Below are 18,623 nucleotides of genomic sequence, written 5' to 3' on the forward strand. Positions count from 1 at the left end.
CTTTCAGGCATTTTATTTTCTTTCTTTCTTTTTTTTTTTTTTTTTTTTTTTTTTTTTTTTTTTTTTTTTTTTTTTGAGACAGGCTTTCTCTGTGTAGTCCTGGCTGTCCTGGAACTCACTCTGTAGACCAGGCTAGCCTCGAACTCAGAAATCCGCCTGCCTCTGCCTCCCAAGTGCTGGGATTAAAGGCGTGCGCCACCACTGCCCGGCAGCATTTTATTTTCTTTTGGATACTCATGTCTTGCTGTGTAGCCCAGGCTGTCCCTAATTTCACAATCCTCTAGCCTCAACCTCTTAAGTGCAAGGATTACAGGTTTATGTCTCCATTCCTATCAACATCCTGTTTTGTTTTGTTTTGTTTTGTTTTTAAATCAATTTGGGGATAGAGAGACGGCTCAGTGGTTAAGATCATCGGCTACTCTTCCAAAGGACCTAGGTTCGATTCCTAGCACCAACACAGCAGTTCACAGTTGTCTGTGATTTCAGTTCTAGAGGATCTGATACCTTCACACAGACACACATGTAGGCAGAACACCAATGTACACAAAATAAAACTGTTACTTACTTTTGCCCATGTTGTTCCAGAAGAACTCAGGTAGCTTTCAGAAACACTAACTGCAGAAAGATAAGAATTGCAAAAATACAACTTGTGCCAAAATGAGGGCAACTACCTTGTTTCTCATTCTAAAGAAACTGTGGGAAACACTCTGAAATGTCTCCTCTGGTTCCTGTCTTGATTGCTTGTCCCCTAGAGGGCACTCATGTTAGACAGCTGCAAAGTCTTTAAGACATGGATTGGTAGAAGTCATGGCCCACCCAACCCTCGGTTCTGCCTATTCTCAGCTTCCTGGTCCACCATGATAGAACAGCTTCACTCTACTCAATGTCTGTCATCAGATAGAGCCACTCTGCTGGGCCTTCCCCATTGTGATTGTCTGAAGGCCATGACTGCGAGCAAAAAACAAAAACAAATAAACGAAAACCTTTCTTCTTCCCTCAGGTGGTTGTGTCAGGCATTCTGTCACAGTAACACCAAAGTAACTAATACAATGTCCCCAGTGTGGTCCATCTCTGCTGGTCCTTGCAGTGTCTAAACAGAGTATTGTGATCACTTCTCTGTGGACTCAGGGTTTACCTGCTGTACAATTCCAAGTTCCACCCACAGGGAATCCAGGGCATGAAGGACCTCATCACATGGAGGCGGGAAGATCATTTCTTGGGCTGGAGACATAGCTTAGTTGACAGAGTGACTACTAGTGCTGTGGTTTGAATAAGAAATTGTAGCGCACAGCCTCGCCGATAAGGAGAACGCCACACTCAGGATTCTTCTGACAGCATTTATTGAACAGCTCTTTAAGATGGTGAGGTGGAGGGAAGGACGCCGAGCTCAGAAAGCCCGCTGCTTAAATAGAGCTTTGGGAGACGTGCAGATCCCTCATTGGCTCAAATCTTTCATCCAATTGTCATACTCGGTTTTCGAGCCATGCACAGGCGCATTCTCAAGTAAAGCTTCCGTGAAGAACCAGGAAGCAGAAGCCTACACCATCTTTTAATGGCGAATGCGGCTCCTCACAAGAAATACCTTAGACTAGCAAGACGGCTCAGCATTTGCCTCGACCTGAGTTCAATCCCCAGGACCCACATGGCAGAAGAAGAGAACTGACTTCTCCAGGTTGTCCCCTAACCTCCACATACCCAACTCAATAAAGAAAGTAAGAAAGTAATACAGTCTTTTTTCTTTTCTTTTTTTTTTTTTTTCCTGCCTCTTTGTTGCGGCCTGAGCTGCCAAAAAACCTTGGGGGCTAAACTGCTAGAGCCTGCACTGCCCCAAGCTGCTCTAGTCCTCGGGTCGGGGTTCAGCAAGAGAGAGAGTGAGGACGGAGTCGAAGAATGGAGACCAGACAGAGTGTGATTCAATCCTGTTTATTCTTCAGTCTCTCTTCTTCTCCAAGTCACATGTCTTGAGTTCCTAGTCCCTAGTTCCTAGTTCCTAGTGCCTCCAAGTTCCAAGTTTCTACTCTCAGGTTCAAGTGCCTAATACCTAACAATTATTCTTCTGAGATCTCTAGTCCAAGTGTCTTCTTCCTCAATGCCTAATTCCTACTCCAAGTTGTACTCTAAGTTGTACTCTCTAACTTAATTCCTAGTTCCAAGTTGTACTCTCCTAATGCCCAATTCCTACTAACTAACTCACTCCAAGTTGTTCTGAACTCTTCTGTCTGCCTCTCTCCTTTTATATGTCTCACTTCTAAGCCACGCCTTTAAGTCATGTCCTTAGGGCTTGTCTCTAAATCTGATCTCTAAGTCATGCCCTTAAGTCTCACACACCCAAGGGAAAATCCTGGGTATCTAAAGCAAGATGTTATCAGAGTGTGCTCAGCTGTTGTAGGCTGATGTAATCAAGTCTCTTGTCAGGGTATATGGTTCAAGATGGCTGCAAGGATGATAGCGTTGGCTCCCCACACCTCATATATTCAGGTGTTTAAACCTGTGGTTGCCAGCTGGTGATGCTGTATGGGGAAGTGATGGAGCCTTACAAAATGGGGCATTCTCTAAAAGGTGGATCAGTGGGGCAGGCCTTAAGGTTTAATAGCCCTGCCCACTTCCTGTTCTCTCTCTCTTTCTCTGTGTCTCTCCCTATCTCTAACTCCTTCTGTCTCTCTGTCTCTGTCTCTATGTCTTTCTTTCTCAATCTCTCTCTGTGTCTCCCTCTGTCTCTATGTCTTTCTTTCTCTGTCTCTCCATCCCTCCTCCCCACCCCCACTTCCTGGCCACCTAAGCAGTGTAACCAGCTGGCCCTACCATGCCTCCCAGGCCTGAAGCCAAGTCTTCCTCACTTTGGTGGATAGAACTGTGAGCCAAAATAAATGCTTTCTCCCTGAAGGTGCTTCTTGTTGCATATTTTGTCACAAGAGGAAATGTGACTAATATACCTGTCGTGCTTGGGGCCCTGGATTCTAGTCCACTAATTGCATAAATCAAGGCCATCCTGGACTGCATGAGACCTTGTCTGAGAAAGAGAGAGACAGAGAGAGAGAGAGAGAGAGAGAGAGAGAGAGAGAGAGAGAGAGACAGAGAAACAGAGAAACACAGAGAGAGAGACAGAGAGGGAGACAAAGAGACAGACAGACAGACACAGAGAGAGACAGACACAAACACAAAGAGAGACACAGAGAGATATTATTTCTTCACTTTCTGACATGATTCAAAGAAGCAACACAGCTGAGACCATTATTTGGGACTACTTTCTCGCTCAAAAGAATGCAATGTAACAGATTCAAAGAAAGAACATGTATCCTTCAGAGTAATAACTGCCATTTTCCCTGACTTCTGGCTAAGGACCTCAACTCCCCCACTACGAAGACCATGAAGGAAGGAGGGAGCAGGCATCTCACCAGCTTGAGCGGCTCACCAGCTGCAGTGTGACTGTCACCCTGGCAACCAATTATCCCTCTGTAAAAACACTTCTTTTATCTAACAGTCATAAATCTCCTCTTTTAAAGCACAGGTTGGTTGTTGCCTCTGCTTTGAGGAGATATGTGCATAGCAAGTGGCCATCCATCACAGGTTAAAGGGGGATATGGGTCAAATACCAAGATCACAGCCTAGTCCATTCATCACTGGTATGAGGAGGTCATGCCAGGGACAAAGATGGCTGTAGACCCCATCCATCCCGGGTGATCCCAGAAGGCTGCCGCCTGCAAACTGGAAGATCTAAGTCTTCTCTGCTCTGCACACACTGGGGTGAACTCATATCCACTCTCCATGGCAGCTCGGGTACTCTCACCTACGTGTTCCTGAAGTGGTCACCTCAAGAAATAATAATAAATTTAAAAAAGAAAAGGAACTGATTTTGGAGTAAAAAAAAGTGGAGAAAAAATAGAAAGGGGGGGTGGGGAGGATGAGCAAAGAAAGCTAAGAGCAATCCGAAGTGAGGCCAAAGAGAGACAGTCACAGGATCCCAGGTAATTGAAAACCAAAGGCCACTGGTATGAACTGGTTTCCTAACGGTCATTGTGAAAGGAAGATAACCCACGAAAGCTGACTAGAAGAAAGCCATTCTGTAGGAACGTGTCTATCCTGGTTAGGAAGACTGTGCTTCTGAGGGCTCCGAGCCCACTTGTGCAGAATGAACAAGCGTGGTCCTTATGGAACCTGAGCAGTCAACCTCTGGGGCTGTTTCCCTAACTCCCCTCAATAAAACCCTGCAATACAATACTAAGGCCCAGCTTAACAGAAATGGTGAACCCCTGGGAAATTCTCCAAGGTTAAGGATTGCAGGTACAGATGTAGGTTTCTAAAAAGTGCTTCCAGCATGAATGTGGCCCTCACGTGGAACAAAACCTTTGGTCTGGGATTTCTAATATTTTTAAGATTTCTTTTTAAATGTACTTGTATAAGAGTTTTGCCTGCATATATCCAAGCGTACCATGTATACACTTGGTGTCCCAGGAAATCAGAATAAGGTGTCTAATGCTCCAGAACTAGAGTTATAAACAGTTGTAAGTGGCCATCTGGGTGCTGGGAATTAAACCAGAGTCCTCTGTGAGAGCAGCCAGTGCTCTTAACCACTGGGCCATTTCTCTGGCCCCCAATTTTATTATTTCTCAAAGGGAAATTTGCACACTAATGGGATAGACATGTTTATTTCTGCATAAAGAATTACATTTTGACTGAATATTTGATTTTAATATTTTAAAATTATATTATTTATTAATAATATTTATTTATCTTACTGTTTTAGGGTTTTAAACAGACACCATAACCAAGACAACTCTTGTGAGGACAACCTTTAATTGGGGCTGGCTTACAGGTTCATCGATTCAGTCCATTATCATTAAGGTGGGTACATAGCAACATCCAGGCAGGCATGGTGCAGGAGGAACTGAGAGTTCTATATCTTCATCTGGAGGCTGCTAGTGGAATACTGGCTTCCAGGCACTAGGATGAGGGTCTTATATCCCACACCCACAGTGACACACCTACTTCAACAGAGCCACACCTTCTAATAGTGCCACTCCCTGGGCTGAGTGTATACAAACCATCATACTTACTTAATATGTATTATTATTGTATATGCATATTATGTGTGTTCAAGTGCCATGACACACATGTGAAGGTCAAAGGACAACTTTCAAAGGTTGGTTCTCTCCTTCCACTATGGGATCCAGGAACTGAACTCAGGTCACCAGGCTTGTCCGACCTTCATTTTATCCATTGAGCTGTCTTTCCATTTGGCCAAATATTGGATATGGCAGAACACAGAGCATAGTTAACATTTTTTAGAGTCATTGATAATTTGGTTTTATAATCACCAATGCTGAGAATACCACTTCATACGAGGGTGGCTTTGGACTATTTCAGATATTGCTAGAAATTATCTCCCAATCCCAAACCAAAGTTTATTTAGCAATTTTTTTAATGAAACTAGAACCAACCACTTGAACAGCCATTTTAAATGCTCTGACACAATACAATATAATATAAAGCTATGCTAATTTGGGGGCAGGAGCACTTGCTGCTTTTCTGGAGGACCACAGCTGATGCCAAACACTCATATGGCTGTTCACAATCATATGTAACTCCAGTCCCAGGGCATCCAATGCTCTCTTCTTGCCTCCCTTGGTACCAGGCGCACACCTAATGCATAGACACATATGCTAACAAAACACTCATATATACATACACATAAAATGAATACAATTGAAAAAAATAGTGATAAACAAATATATGTTAATTTGATAGTTAATATTCTGAGCATGAAATAGGAAAATAATAAGTCACTTCTCACAATTAAATCATGATGTTTCTATAAAAGCAGAAAACTGCATGTGCTGTAAAAAAAAGACTGCAATTTATAACATAGAATAAACAGTAGTCTCTAAGCCGCTGTGTCTCAGGCAGCTCTGGCTGGCATTTCCTGATTCTACGGTATGCAAAGCGCTGTCCCATGTGGTACTCGGAGCCAAGACTACAGTGAAGCCACACAATACAACATGAATGAACAGTGCCAGGAAACATCGAATCACTGTGCATTTGATTTTGAATAACAGTTTCATTATTGCAAGTTCCAAAATACTGTTGCCAAAAGTCTCCCAGCCCCTCATTCCGTTATACAAGTCCACTTGAAGTCACAACCTACTACTGAGGCTGTTGGGACTTAGGAGTCACACTTGTAAGATGACCTTGAGTTCATTTCCCATGACTGAAGACAAAAGATGCACCCTGTTCATGGAGGGCATCATGCCATACACTGGACACACACACAGACTAAGAGAGGAAAAAGGAAAAACCTAGTCGGGGGGACCCAGCACTCCCTCTCCATTTCCTGCTCAGCCAAGATGTGCCCAGGTAAGGAGCCCCAGCTTTCCAGCTCTAATGGACTGTATCCCCTCAAACTGTGAGCCAAAAGAAATCCTTCCTCCTTTACCTCTCTTTTGTCCTGTATCCTGCTGCAGCAAAAAAAGATAAGTTACTAAAATAACAAAGCCTGAAATGTCTTCTGGGATGCTGGCAATGTGTGTCAGTTACATTGATGCTTTATAAAATTCTTATTTATGAAAGTGATACCAGGGGTTTCTCCTCTGAGTCTACCCCCATAGCTTTGGACTTGGACTCATGACCCAGGGTCCCCCTAATTCTTTCCCGTTGCCCCTTTCAGCCATTCCTTTTACCCAATCTCTGTTCTTTTGTAATCTTACAAACCCACAGAACAGCTCTCTACCAGGGACCCACAGCTGCCACACTTGGCTGAGGCCCAGAATCGCTCTCTGCCAGGGACCCCACAGCCTCCACACTTGGCTGGGACCCAGCCATTTCTTCTAGCCCATCGACATTCCTTTGTGACTCCCACCAACCTGCAGAACTGCTCCCTACCAGGGACTCCGCAGCTGCCACATTTGGCTGGGACCCAGATTGGGCAATGGCAACTCAAGACTGGAGCACCCACTCAAGGAAGGCAAGACTAGATACCTACACCAAGAAAGACCACAAATATAGTGTCTTCGGATGCCTAGATCCCAGTACAAAACACAAACAGGAAGAACCAAGGCACTGTGACTCACCCAGAAGCCAGAAGCCCTATTGCAATGTGTCCTGGGAAAACCAACTTAGTTGAATACATAATAGAAACTTCAAAATAGCAATTATTTATTTCTTCAAGGACCTTGAAGGTTATGAATAAATGCCTTAATAAAGACCATGAAAACCTAAACAGTTGAATGAAGTAATGAAAACAATTCAAGATCTGAAACCAGAATTTAACAAAGAAATAGAATCACTAAAGAAAAGCAAACCTGAAATAAAACTTGAAGTGAAACATTTAATAAATCAAACAAGAAGCCAAGAGATCAGAGCCTGGCTCAACACTCATCAGAGCAGCCTCTGCTTGCGGTGGATGGTGATTAACACTGAGAACCACGAGTTCAAGGCCAGCCTGGTCTACAGAGTGAGTTCCAGGACAGCCAGGGCTACACAGAGAAACCCTGTCTTGAAAAACAAAACAAAACAAAACACTGAGACCCACCACATTTCTGACAATGTGCAGAATGTGAGTAAGACTTTAGGGGCACTCAACCCTAAATGGGATGTCTTTACCAAACTCCTCCTTTGGGGCTCGGGGTCTAGTGGAAAAAGAAATGGAAAAACTTGAGAGTCAAAGGTGTGGCTGACTCCACGGAAAGAGCATTTTCCAGACACAACAGGACCAGTGAGCATATGAACTCACAGAGAGTGTTACACCTGGGAAAGTGGATACAATGTCTCTATTTGATGGTGAAGAAAAAAAAAATCAGTTGGTTTGTTTGTTTTCCAATGGAGCGACACTAGGTATATCAACCACATTCTAGGGCAAGCCTTATGCCCAGAAGTTGTTGGCCAACACAACACCTGTCTGTAATACCTGGTTTTTGTTTTGCTTTTTTTTTTTTTTTACTCCATGTTTTCGGTGTACTACTTGTTTTGGATTTGTTTGTTTTTCTTTGTCTTATTGGTTTGACTTTTTTGATTTTCATTTTTTGTAGGGGCCTTTTTTGAGGGAAAGAGCATGGAGTTTGTGGGGGTGGGGAAGTGGGGAGGATATTGGCAGAGCTAAGGGAGAAGAAAGAATATGATCAAAAAATGTATGAAAAATATAAATGAAAATGATGATTTAAAAAGTAATACTAGACATATTACTGATTTTTTTTCTTTTGGTTTTTCGAGACAGGGTTTCTCTGTATAGCCCTGGCTGTCCTGGAACTCACTCTGTAGACCAGGCTGGCCTGAAACTCAGAAATCGGCCTGCCTCTGCCTCCCAAGTGCTGGGATTAAAGGCGTAAGAATTTATTTTTTATTTTATGTACATTAGTGTATGTACATTACTGTATGTATGTCTGTATGGGGATGTTTGGTCCTCTGTAACACATATTACAGAGAGGTATGAGCTGCTATGTGGGTGCTGGGAATTGAACTTGGGTCCTCTTGAAGAACAGCAAGTCCTTTTAACCGCTGAGCCATCTCTCCAGCTCCAATATTACAGATTTTTAAATAAAAGCTGTTGGCCAGGTATGGCAGTACTATAATTCTACTAGTTGGGAAGCTAAGGTTAGAAGATCATAAGTTCAAGGCCAGCCTAAGCCCTATCTCAAATAAAAAAATTAATATATACAATAAAATATGATGCTGGGTATGGTGGTACATGTTATACATATCCTTACCATTGGTCCTCAACTTATAAATTGAGATCCTTTTGAGGGTCAAATGACCATTTCAGGATATCAAATATCTTGCATATCAGATATGTATATTGCAATTCATAACAGTGGCAAAATTATAGTTATAAAGTAGCAATGATAATAATTTTATGGTTGGGGGTCACAACATGAGAAACTGTATTAAAGGGTCACAGCATTAGGAAGATTGAGAATTTCCCAGCACTTGGGAGGCAGAGACAGGCTGCTCTCTGAGTTCAAGGCTAGCCTGGTCTACAAAGTAAGTTCCAGGAAAGCCAGAGTTATACAGAGAAACCTTGTCTCAAACAAAACAAAACAAAGACATGCTGTTTAGGAAGACAAACCGTCTGCCTAGACTAGGGTTAGAGCTCCATCAGCAAGTGGAGCCAAGACAAGGTTTCTTGAGGCTTCAGAGGCAACAGTCAACTGTGTCTGGATCAGAGCTCCGACCTTAGCTTCCACTCCACAGCCCAGCTTGAGCATTGCTGTTCCAGAGTCTGACCACTCGGTGTCTCCACTTGACAAACTGCTCAACAGTCCCCAGCGCTCGCTCACCCGTTGTCCGGAAGTGGAATGGGTCAGAGGTCTCAGCTCAGAGAAATACTGAGTAATACCAGCAACTGAATTTCGGGTGGCAGCAGAGCTAACTGGTAGGGAGCTGAGATTCAGTCCCCATAGAACAGGGTTAGCCATGGGGTCCACAAAGGTAGCCTAATTTAGGGACTCACCAGCCCACGCAGTTCTGCCCGAATCCCCTTTCCTATTTGATGTCTGTCTTCCTCTAGGATGGACAAGCAAGAAGCAGGGGCTTCATTTGTCCTGTAGAGCCGAGCATCCCTCGGGCCTGGCTCAGAGCACACCGCCAGCATCTGTTGAGTGAAACTTGGACAACAACGCAGTATCCACATCATCTTTGCACAATAGAGATGGGTGGGGAACTTCCTGTGGGTCTGGGGCATCAGTTTCGTAGAACAATTGCAATTGTTCCTTCTGATGCTGGAGGAAGCCTTGATGGGGTGGGCACGGGCACCTGAATGGAACTGAGAGCTAAAGGTCTCAGTTGGAGAATAGAAAGTGTTGGTAGCCTATGGGACTCCTGGGCAGTTCCATTTCCCTTTATTCAAAAGTAAACAGCATGGTGAAAGGAAGGGGCAGACTTCCATATCACCCTTTGATAGGTCCAAGGACCTGGCTACAGAAAACAGGAATATAAACCAGCAGCAATTCAGTAGGAACCAACTTAGGCTGCCCTTTCTGCTCTTCACCTCCAGGCACCTACCGTCCCACCACTTCCATCAAGCCTAGGCGATGGATGATGGAGAGCCAACCTGACCTGAGGCTTTCTGGGATCCTGAGAAAGACACTTGGGGAAGAGATGGAACATGTCTGAGGAATGGGGATGGGAGAGCCAAAACTGCAGGCAGGTGTTTCTTAGAGACAGGAGGAGGGACAAAGAACCTGAGAGACAGACTTGGACAATCATACAGACACAGGCAGCTGCCAAAGACCCTCAGAGGATCATTCTGGGCTTATTTTATGGGGCACAGAGATGGGACCACTCAGGCAGGCCTTCAAAAGCAGTACTACCTGATGCCACACCATGCACATCAATCAACGTTCCCACGTGTGCCGTCTCACTAGAGTAGAACAGTATTATCCAATAGATCTTTCTGCAATGATGTGAGTTTCTAGAGACAGAGCCACACAGAGCTCCTAGCTTCCATATTAAACAGGACAGACCTAAACACAGACAGACACACAGATGTACACAGACACACATGGACACACACACACACACACACACACACACACACACACGCAGTGAGCAAAGCTGCCCCTCAGCAGGTATTTCTGTATTCCTTCCTTGATCTTCCATTCTCTCACACAGAGACCTCCTGACCTCATCTCTTACTGTGCCATAAGACAGATATGCAAGATGCCTTTTGGAGCTAGGGATGTAGCTCAGTTGGTACAGTACTTAACTACCACGCATGAATCCCAGGGTTTGATCCCTAGCACAACATAAAAGGACATGGTACTATGTGCCTGTAATCCCAACATTCAGAGATTGGAGGCAAGAAGATCAGAAATTCAAGGTTATCCTTGGCTACACAGTCAGTTTAACGCCAGCCTGGGCTACCTAACACACTGTCTCAAAAAGAAATAAGACACTCCACCCCACCCCTGTGATTAGATTTAATTTCTATCTCCAGGGCCCATGCTGTCCCGTGGTAAATACATACTCTAAATAAATGAAGGTTAAATATAGATAGTCACGTGGGACCTTCCCCTTCCTTATTCCAGAGTTCATCTGAGTCTCAGGAGTTTCAGGTATGTGGCCAACACCCATGTTCTTGGGAAGGGAGGTATGTAGAACCTTAGAGGCCACTGTCTGTGCTAGTATCTTGCTCTGATCCATGCTTTCATCTCTGAGTCTATCTTGTCTCTGGGTTATAGGATTCTTACCACCCCTATAGGGGCAGAGGAACAAGGCAGAGTGGCTCCTCAGAGGCCCACACCATTTAACTCAACTGGTCCCACCTGCTCACAGGCCTCTATACCTCCTGCCCCTGGTCGGTATAATAAAGGCAGCTAATATGTATCAAGCATCCCTTATGTTCCTGTGTAGTATTTTAACCCCAATAGTTCAGTTAGTCTTGTCAACTACAGGGATGTGTGCTTTGTTACACCTTCCGATTTTTGAGAAACTGAGACAGAAAAGTATAGGTGAAAAAGCACAAAGAGAAAGTATATTCCTCTCTCTCTCTCTCTCTCTCTCTCTCTCTCTCTCTCTCACACACACACACACACACACACACACACACACACACACACACGGGCGCACAGGCACAAGCAGATTTACTTACTTGGGGGCTGGAGAGATGTAAAGAGTATTTGTGCTCTTTCAGAGATCTCTGGTTTGAATCCCAGCATCCGCAGGGTGGCTCACAACTATCAGGAACTTCATTTCCAGGGGATCCAACACTCTCACCTAGACCGCTCAGGTACATGCACATAGATGACACAACACATATGTATAAGTAAAAATACATTTTTATAAATAAATAAAATTTCCCATGGAGGAAGGAGATATTCTTGTGGAGAAATCAGGTATAGAAGCTAGACTGACTTGAGTGTACTTTTTTTAGACTGGGCTATGGGATGATACAAATGTTCCACATAATTATTAAAAACAAAATTGATTTTTAAGTAATCCCTAGAACTCGAAAGCAAAATGAAGCAAAGTACCAAACTATAAACTAAATTGATGGTGGAAGTGTTTACAGAGGAATTATTTCAAATTACTTTTAAGCAGAGTGATTTGATTATATATTCCCACCAGAGTATACCCAAAAGGCAAGAACCAAAAAAAAAAAAAAAAAAAAAGTTTCTAATCATAAAATGTCTCCAGCAATCATATCATTAACAATATTGCTTTTATAGATATCGTAAGGCAAAGCAAATGAATCTAATGGTACCATTAAAAAACAGGTTTGGCAACAGCAATATGGCACATTGGGTAAAGCTGTTTGCCACCAAGCTGAGTCACCTGAGATCAATCCCTGGGACTCAAATGGGTGAAGAAAATAACTGAATCGTATGAGTTTTTCTCTGACCTCTGTATGTTACGGCACACCTGTGCGCGCGCGCACACACACACACACACACACACACACACAACGTAAATAATAGAAACATACTTTTTAAAAGCCAAGTATTTCTCCACTGGGGAAGAGGATGCACAAAGACTGAAGTCAGAGGTTAGGAGGATTGGGGATTAACATTATGTTGTGGACGTGACAGGACAACTGCACTCAGGAGCTCATAGCAGCTGTGGTTGCCTGTACAAGACCTGAGCAAGATCAAGCCAGTCAGTACTCCAGCATGGAGAGCAGAGAGACACACAAGCCCCCACCCTTAGCCAGGGAGCTACTGGCAGTTGATGGGTACTAGGGAAGGAAAAGTAAGTTGGTTGATTTTGCTTTTATTAGAGGTCTGGCCTCTTATAAATTGGGCATCCTCCAGTAAAGACCCCATACCCAGGCATGTGTGGGTGCTACTAATTGGAATCAGTAGGGGTTAAAACAAAAAAGGCTGTAAAGTTTGGAAGGGGGTGTAGAAAAGGGATCTTACTATGTAACCCTATTTGGCCTAAAAGACATCTTCCTGCTTCTGCTCCCTGAATGCTGAGATTAAAGGTGTGCGTCACCACCACGCTGGGCCTAAAATATATACTTTTTAAAAATCATGTTCTTGGCACAAGAGAGAAGAAATGTAAAAGTAAAACCAAAGGCCAGGCTGATGGGAGAGGGCTTAATCTCAGTTACTCAGCAAGCTGCAAGGGGAGGATCCAGTCCAGCCTGTGCATCTCAGCGAGATCGACTCGAAAACTACAAGAGCCAGTGACAGGGATGGAGATCAGTCCTGGAGTGACTGACCAGAAGGGCAAGGCCCCTAAACACAATCTCAGCACTGCAAAAATAAATAAGGAAACAAATCAAAAATGTTAAATTGAAAATTAAAGGGCTGGAGAGATGGCTCAGTGGTTAAGAGCACCGACTGCTCTTCCAGAGGTCCTGAGTTCAATTCCCAGCAACTACATGGTGGCTCACAACCATCTGTAATGGGGTCCGATGCCCTCTTCTAGTGTGTCTAAAGACAGCTACTTGTGTACTTAAATAAATAAATAAATAAATAAATAAATAAAGTTAAAATATCAATCACAGATTCTGGATTGGTTCAATTTCCATTGCTCTACCCACTGAAAGGGGATAAAAATTCATTTCATTTATTTATTTTTTGTTTTTTGAGACAGAGTCTCTTTGGAGCTGTGGCCTAGAACTAGCTCTGAAGACTACACTGGCCTCAAACTCACAGAGACTCACCCCCAAGTGCTGGAATTAAAGGCATGTACTACCACACCTACCTTTATTTGGTTGGTTGGTTGGTTGGTTGTTATTTTGAAACAGGGTTTCTCTGTGTAACAGCCCTGGCTGTCCTGGAACTCACTTTGTAGACCAGGCTGGCTTTGAACTCACAAAGATCTGTCTGCCTCTCTACCTCTCATGTGCTGGGATTAAAGACATTCACTACCAAGTCTGGTTCTTATTTTATTTTTTGAGACATATTTCTATGTGCATATATGTGGCAGAGGTAGGGTGAATAATTGCACATGAATGTGGGGGCCAAAAGAAAGTGTCAGATCCCCTGGAGCTGGAGTTATGGGTAGTTGTAAGCTGCCTGATAAGGGTGCTAGGAAATGAATTCAGGTCCTTTGGAAGAGCAGCGAGCGGTCTTAACCACTGAGACATCCCTTCAGCCCCCAAATTCCCCTTTTAATTGCCAAAAAGTTCTTATATGAATGTACAGTTTCTGTACCCATTCACGAAGTAAGGATGATTGGTTTTAAAATAAGCCCACTGGTTAGAAGAGGGCACATGCCTATAATACTAGCCCTTGGGAGGACTCTACCAGGAAGATCAAGGATTCAAGATCAACCTCAGCTACACACCTAGTTTGAGGCCAGCCTAAAGTATGTAAGACTCTTTCTTAAAAATAAAACAGAGGCAAGTGGATCTTTGTAAGTTTGAGTCCAGCCTGGTCTACAGAGCAAGTTCCAGGACATCCAGGGCTACACAGAGAAACCCTGTCTTGAAAAAACAAACAACAAACAAAACAACAACCGACAAACAAAGGATCAAAGGCCAGGAGGTCAGGGGCCTGGCTCTTGCTGTGTCCAAGCAAGAAGGGACAATGCTTTCAACTCTGGTGGTTAAATAAAAAGAAGGACGGGGTGTGTTGGCAGGACTGGAAGACAGATGATTCCGGACTGACAGAAGGGGAGGGGAATGGGGTTAGAAGAAGGGGAGGGTTCGGCTTTCTAGTTTGGGCAATTAAGTAGACAGATGGTGATGTCATTCTTGGGCTGAGAAGGGAAAGGAAGAAGAAAAACAGGTCTGGAAAGTTCAGCTTTGGAGCTGAGGTTGTGAGATAGCGCCTGAGCGATGTCTGGGGCTCAGACCTCTTTTCTGCTCATCCATCAAAATCTGGGCGGAGTTTCTCCCAACTCGGAAGCCAATGTATATATAGTTTCTCCTTTGGCTAGACCACTTCTCCCCCACCCCACAGGGGTGGCCACAGGATCAGTCCTTGTTAGACATTAGGATCTCAGGTCAAATGTCACCTAAACAGAAAATCCTTTTCCAGATTCCAAGCTACAGCCAGTGTCAGGACAGTTAAAGATTCACTTTGGTTTTTGATTTCTTCTTGATGGGATTACATAAAATCAACTTCTAGAGAAAGAGAAGGAGAGAAGAAACACTGGTGAACAGAAACAAAACTGGAGTTGGAAGGAAAGAATGCATCTTCATTACTATAGGGTTACTATAATTAACAATAATTCAAATATTTCAAAATTGCTAGAGGGCTCAGCTGGTAAGAAGTTTTTGTACAAACTTGGAGACCTGAGTTCCTCCTTCAGAAGCTATGCAAAGATGAAAGGAAAGAACTGATTCCACTAAGTCATACTCAGACTCCACACAGATGCTGTGCACACATGCCCACACATGCATCACGCACATGCACATGATAATAATACATAATTTAATTAAAAGATAAAAACAAAGTGGAGGGCTTCTGGGTACTGATATCAACACAAGGTTGCTATCTGGCCCCCCCCCACACACACACGGGGTGGGTCGGGGTCAGGAGGAGGGAGTGATAAGAAAGAGGAGGACAGAAAGCAGGAAAAGAAAAGATTTTTAATATTCTCATTTTAAAAAAAGTTTTGAAGGGATTTTCTAATTACTTTGATTAGATCATAGAATGCATACCATTGCAAGCATCAATCACCTAAATTAATTAATTCATTCTTTCATTTAATTAATTAAATTAAAAAAAATTCTTAAAGCTTCCAGAAACTCATCTCGCATAACAGTGAACATTCATTTCTCACCCAGGGGTCTGTGGGTTAGCCGGGTCAGGCTGGCCTCCAAGCTTTGGGTCACACACAGCTGTCTCCCATGTCTGTTCCTTCTTTGTCCAGCTGAAGGACTCCCTGCTATCTGGTATTCTCATGGCCAAGGACAATTGCTCAAGAGGTGGAAAAGGAAACACTCAGCGGCTCAGAGCTGGCTCGGAGCTGGCTCAGATCTGGCTGCTGCCGCTTCCGCTCGGATTCTTCTGGCTCAAGCGAGTCACGTGGCTAAATCCAGTCTCAACAGAGTGAGGAAATTATATTCCCCTCGAAGTGGGGAGGGCTAGGCGAAATAAATATTTGCTGAGCAATAATATAATCTACCAAATGACCCCATTTCCCCCCACCACCAGATAGCTACCACATAGAGCAATCTAGCCTTTAGGAAGCACCATCTTTTATGAATGAGTGAGTGAGTGAATGAATGAATGAGTAAAGAAAATGTGCCTTTCAAGGCAAGGAGATTGTCTCCACGCTTCAAATGAGGAACCTGGGAATCACAGAAGGGAAGTGACTGGCCCCAAGGCCATGGAAACCGGCTTGTCTGGCTCCTTCTGCTCTGTTCCCTACATAAAAGGAATTATGTAGCAAAAATGTTACTTTTGTGCTAATCACCGCCATATTACTCACCCTGTCCTCTCGCTGAGGCTTAGTGAGAAGGTATATACCCATTCAGCAAGTAAGGCCCTCTGCTGATTCAGTCTCAGATCTCTCTCTGACTCCAGGTGACACACTGATTCATCATTTCCAGTTTCCCCGAAGTCCCAAATGCTAAGAGTATGTTGAATGACTGAGTCACTGCACTGTGAATTTCTTACTACCTTTTAAGTGTTTTGTGAATTCTGTGGTCTATCCCACCTGGGCCTACCCCTAAGGTCCAGACATTAGCAAACCCGAAGAATCAAACATGCCGTGGGCTAAAATGTAAGAGCCACGGCACAAGGGATGTTTAAAAAGGCATACAGTGAATAGCTAAGTGAGTATAGCTTACTTCTATAGGTGTGAATACAGGAATGTTTCTGTCCGCATGGGCTGCCATTGGAAATGGGTGTGACATATGGATCCAATGGGTATTTCCCATCTGGAAATATTTTCAAGTTTATACTAGCGTGCAGAGAGCAATTACTTGCTTGTTGGTTGGGAAACTCTTGAAAATCCTCCTCCTCCAGAATCTCCTCCTACACACTTGCCTGAGGCCTGTTTTCAGCAACACTGAGTCAATTTCTAACCGCTCCTTCAGTGGCCAAGGCAGCAAATACCTATCATGTGCCAAGTGGTAATCGAGAGCCACCAGGGTGACAGGTGGTGGCCAAAGTTGACTAGGCCCACATTCATCCCATAGTTGACATAGATGGCACCGGACCGTGAGCCAGACAGTGTGCTAAGTGCTTGCCCTGGATTATCACGTTTAATCCTTGCAACAAGCTGATGAGGTAGGTACTATTATTACCCTGCTTTATAGCTGTGGAAACCGAAGTGCAGAGAGGCGAAGGAAGTTGCCCAAGGTCACATAACAAGCAGATGGTAGAGCTGACATTTGACTCCCAGGCCTGCACTCTAAACTGCTTCCCTACACTGCCTCCTATTAAGAACTTGCCCACATTCCTAGGCCAGTAAGTGGTGGAGCGAGAAGAGAAATCACAGGAGAAATGCCCATGACCACGCAAGACTCTGCCCTGAATACATAATCACCCTTTCTCGCTTCCAACCTTCCTCATTTCTGGAGTCTACACTTGCATGGCTGTGACTTTGGGGAAGCACTCTGAGCCTTCCCTTTTCATGGCAACAAAGAGGAACATGATTTCCTTACCCTAAGAAGTTGTAGAGGGGCTTGTTTTAGAAGACGGCTCCTCCTACTGACCATGATAGACAATCATTTAAGATAAGTCTGTGTGCTTCCTGGTTTCTAGGAATTGGGTGCAGCCAGCCAAGTGGTTCCAGGAGTGAATCCATCCAACAGTCTCTATAACTAGTGATGTGCTGGGGGTAGGGCAGGAAAAAGCCAGAGTCATGCACTGGGTGAAATGTCAAGGGTTGAAAAATGCCCACAAAACTCAATTGAAGGAACAGTGGAATAAACAGTCCCCAGAAAGGAGGCAGCTTGGTTCGTCATCTTTCCTGTTTTTCCAGCTTGGCCTGGTTCCAAAACCTCATCTTAGTCTTGTCAGGACTTTGGCCCTCTGCCCCAGGAAGAAGCCGCCAGGAGGCTTAACACGAGCCAAGTCTTCAAGGAAGTGATGTCTTTTGTGGGTCAAGAGAAAGCGAGCAGCTTTCTGGAAGAGAGAAGATGGCAAGAACAAAAACAGGCAAGGGCCCAGCTAGCCGACTCGCTTGAGCCAGCGCAGAGGCTGAGGTTTAGAATGAAGCAGGGTTTACTGATGCCTTCCCTGGCTGAGCGAGGGACTGTGAGGTACTGCAGGGACTGTGGACTGCATATACTAGCTGCTTCAGGGCAGAGCAGCCTCCTCTCCTCATTCCCCACAAGTTTTTCCAGAAACATCTCACCCTGCCTGCACTGGGGACTTTTAGAACACCTGTGTGGATGAATCCCATAGGCCCCGGAAGAGGACGCCCTGGCTTTGAAAACATTAATGCAAAGACTTTAGCTGTATTTTTTTTTCTTTTATTTCCTGTTACGATTATAGATCCTGACAAAAGCAACTTAAAGAAGAAAGGGTTTGCTTTGTTGGGGGGCTCACAGTTTGAGGGTACACAGTCCATGGTAGCAGGGAAAAATCCTATAGCAGAAGAGTAAGGCAGCTGGACACATTGTATCTGCAGTCAAAAGGCAGAGATGAAGGGAGGCTCGTGTTTATCTCTCTCTCCTTTTAATATTGTCCAGGATCCCATTCCAGATCATGGTACCCACCCACAGTGGGTGAGCCTTCCCCACTCAGTTAACCAAATCAAGATAATCCCTCCCAAGCCTGCCCAGA

General features: G+C 44.2%; 1 long non-coding RNA gene across 3 annotated transcripts; it reads right to left on the reverse strand.

The window, feature by feature from the left end:
• Positions 1–4,787: 4,787 nt before the first annotated feature.
• On the reverse strand, positions 4,788–15,869 carry LOC143441485 (uncharacterized). 3 transcript variants are annotated; one of them, XR_013108953.1, is made up of 4 exons: positions 15,667–15,869; positions 11,579–15,004; positions 9,440–9,593; positions 4,788–5,640 (listed from the first exon to the last, which is right to left on the reverse strand). It is a non-coding gene; the product is annotated as an uncharacterized LOC143441485 (long non-coding RNA). The 3 variants fall into 3 exon arrangements; XR_013108952.1 differs by having other exon boundaries at positions 9,440–9,580; positions 11,579–15,869; XR_013108951.1 differs by having other exon boundaries at positions 11,579–15,869.
• Between the last annotated feature and the right edge of the window lie 2,754 nt (positions 15,870–18,623).

This window comes from Arvicanthis niloticus, chromosome 2, assembly GCF_011762505.2.
Source record: "Arvicanthis niloticus isolate mArvNil1 chromosome 2, mArvNil1.pat.X, whole genome shotgun sequence".
NCBI lineage: Eukaryota > Metazoa > Chordata > Mammalia > Rodentia > Muridae > Arvicanthis > Arvicanthis niloticus.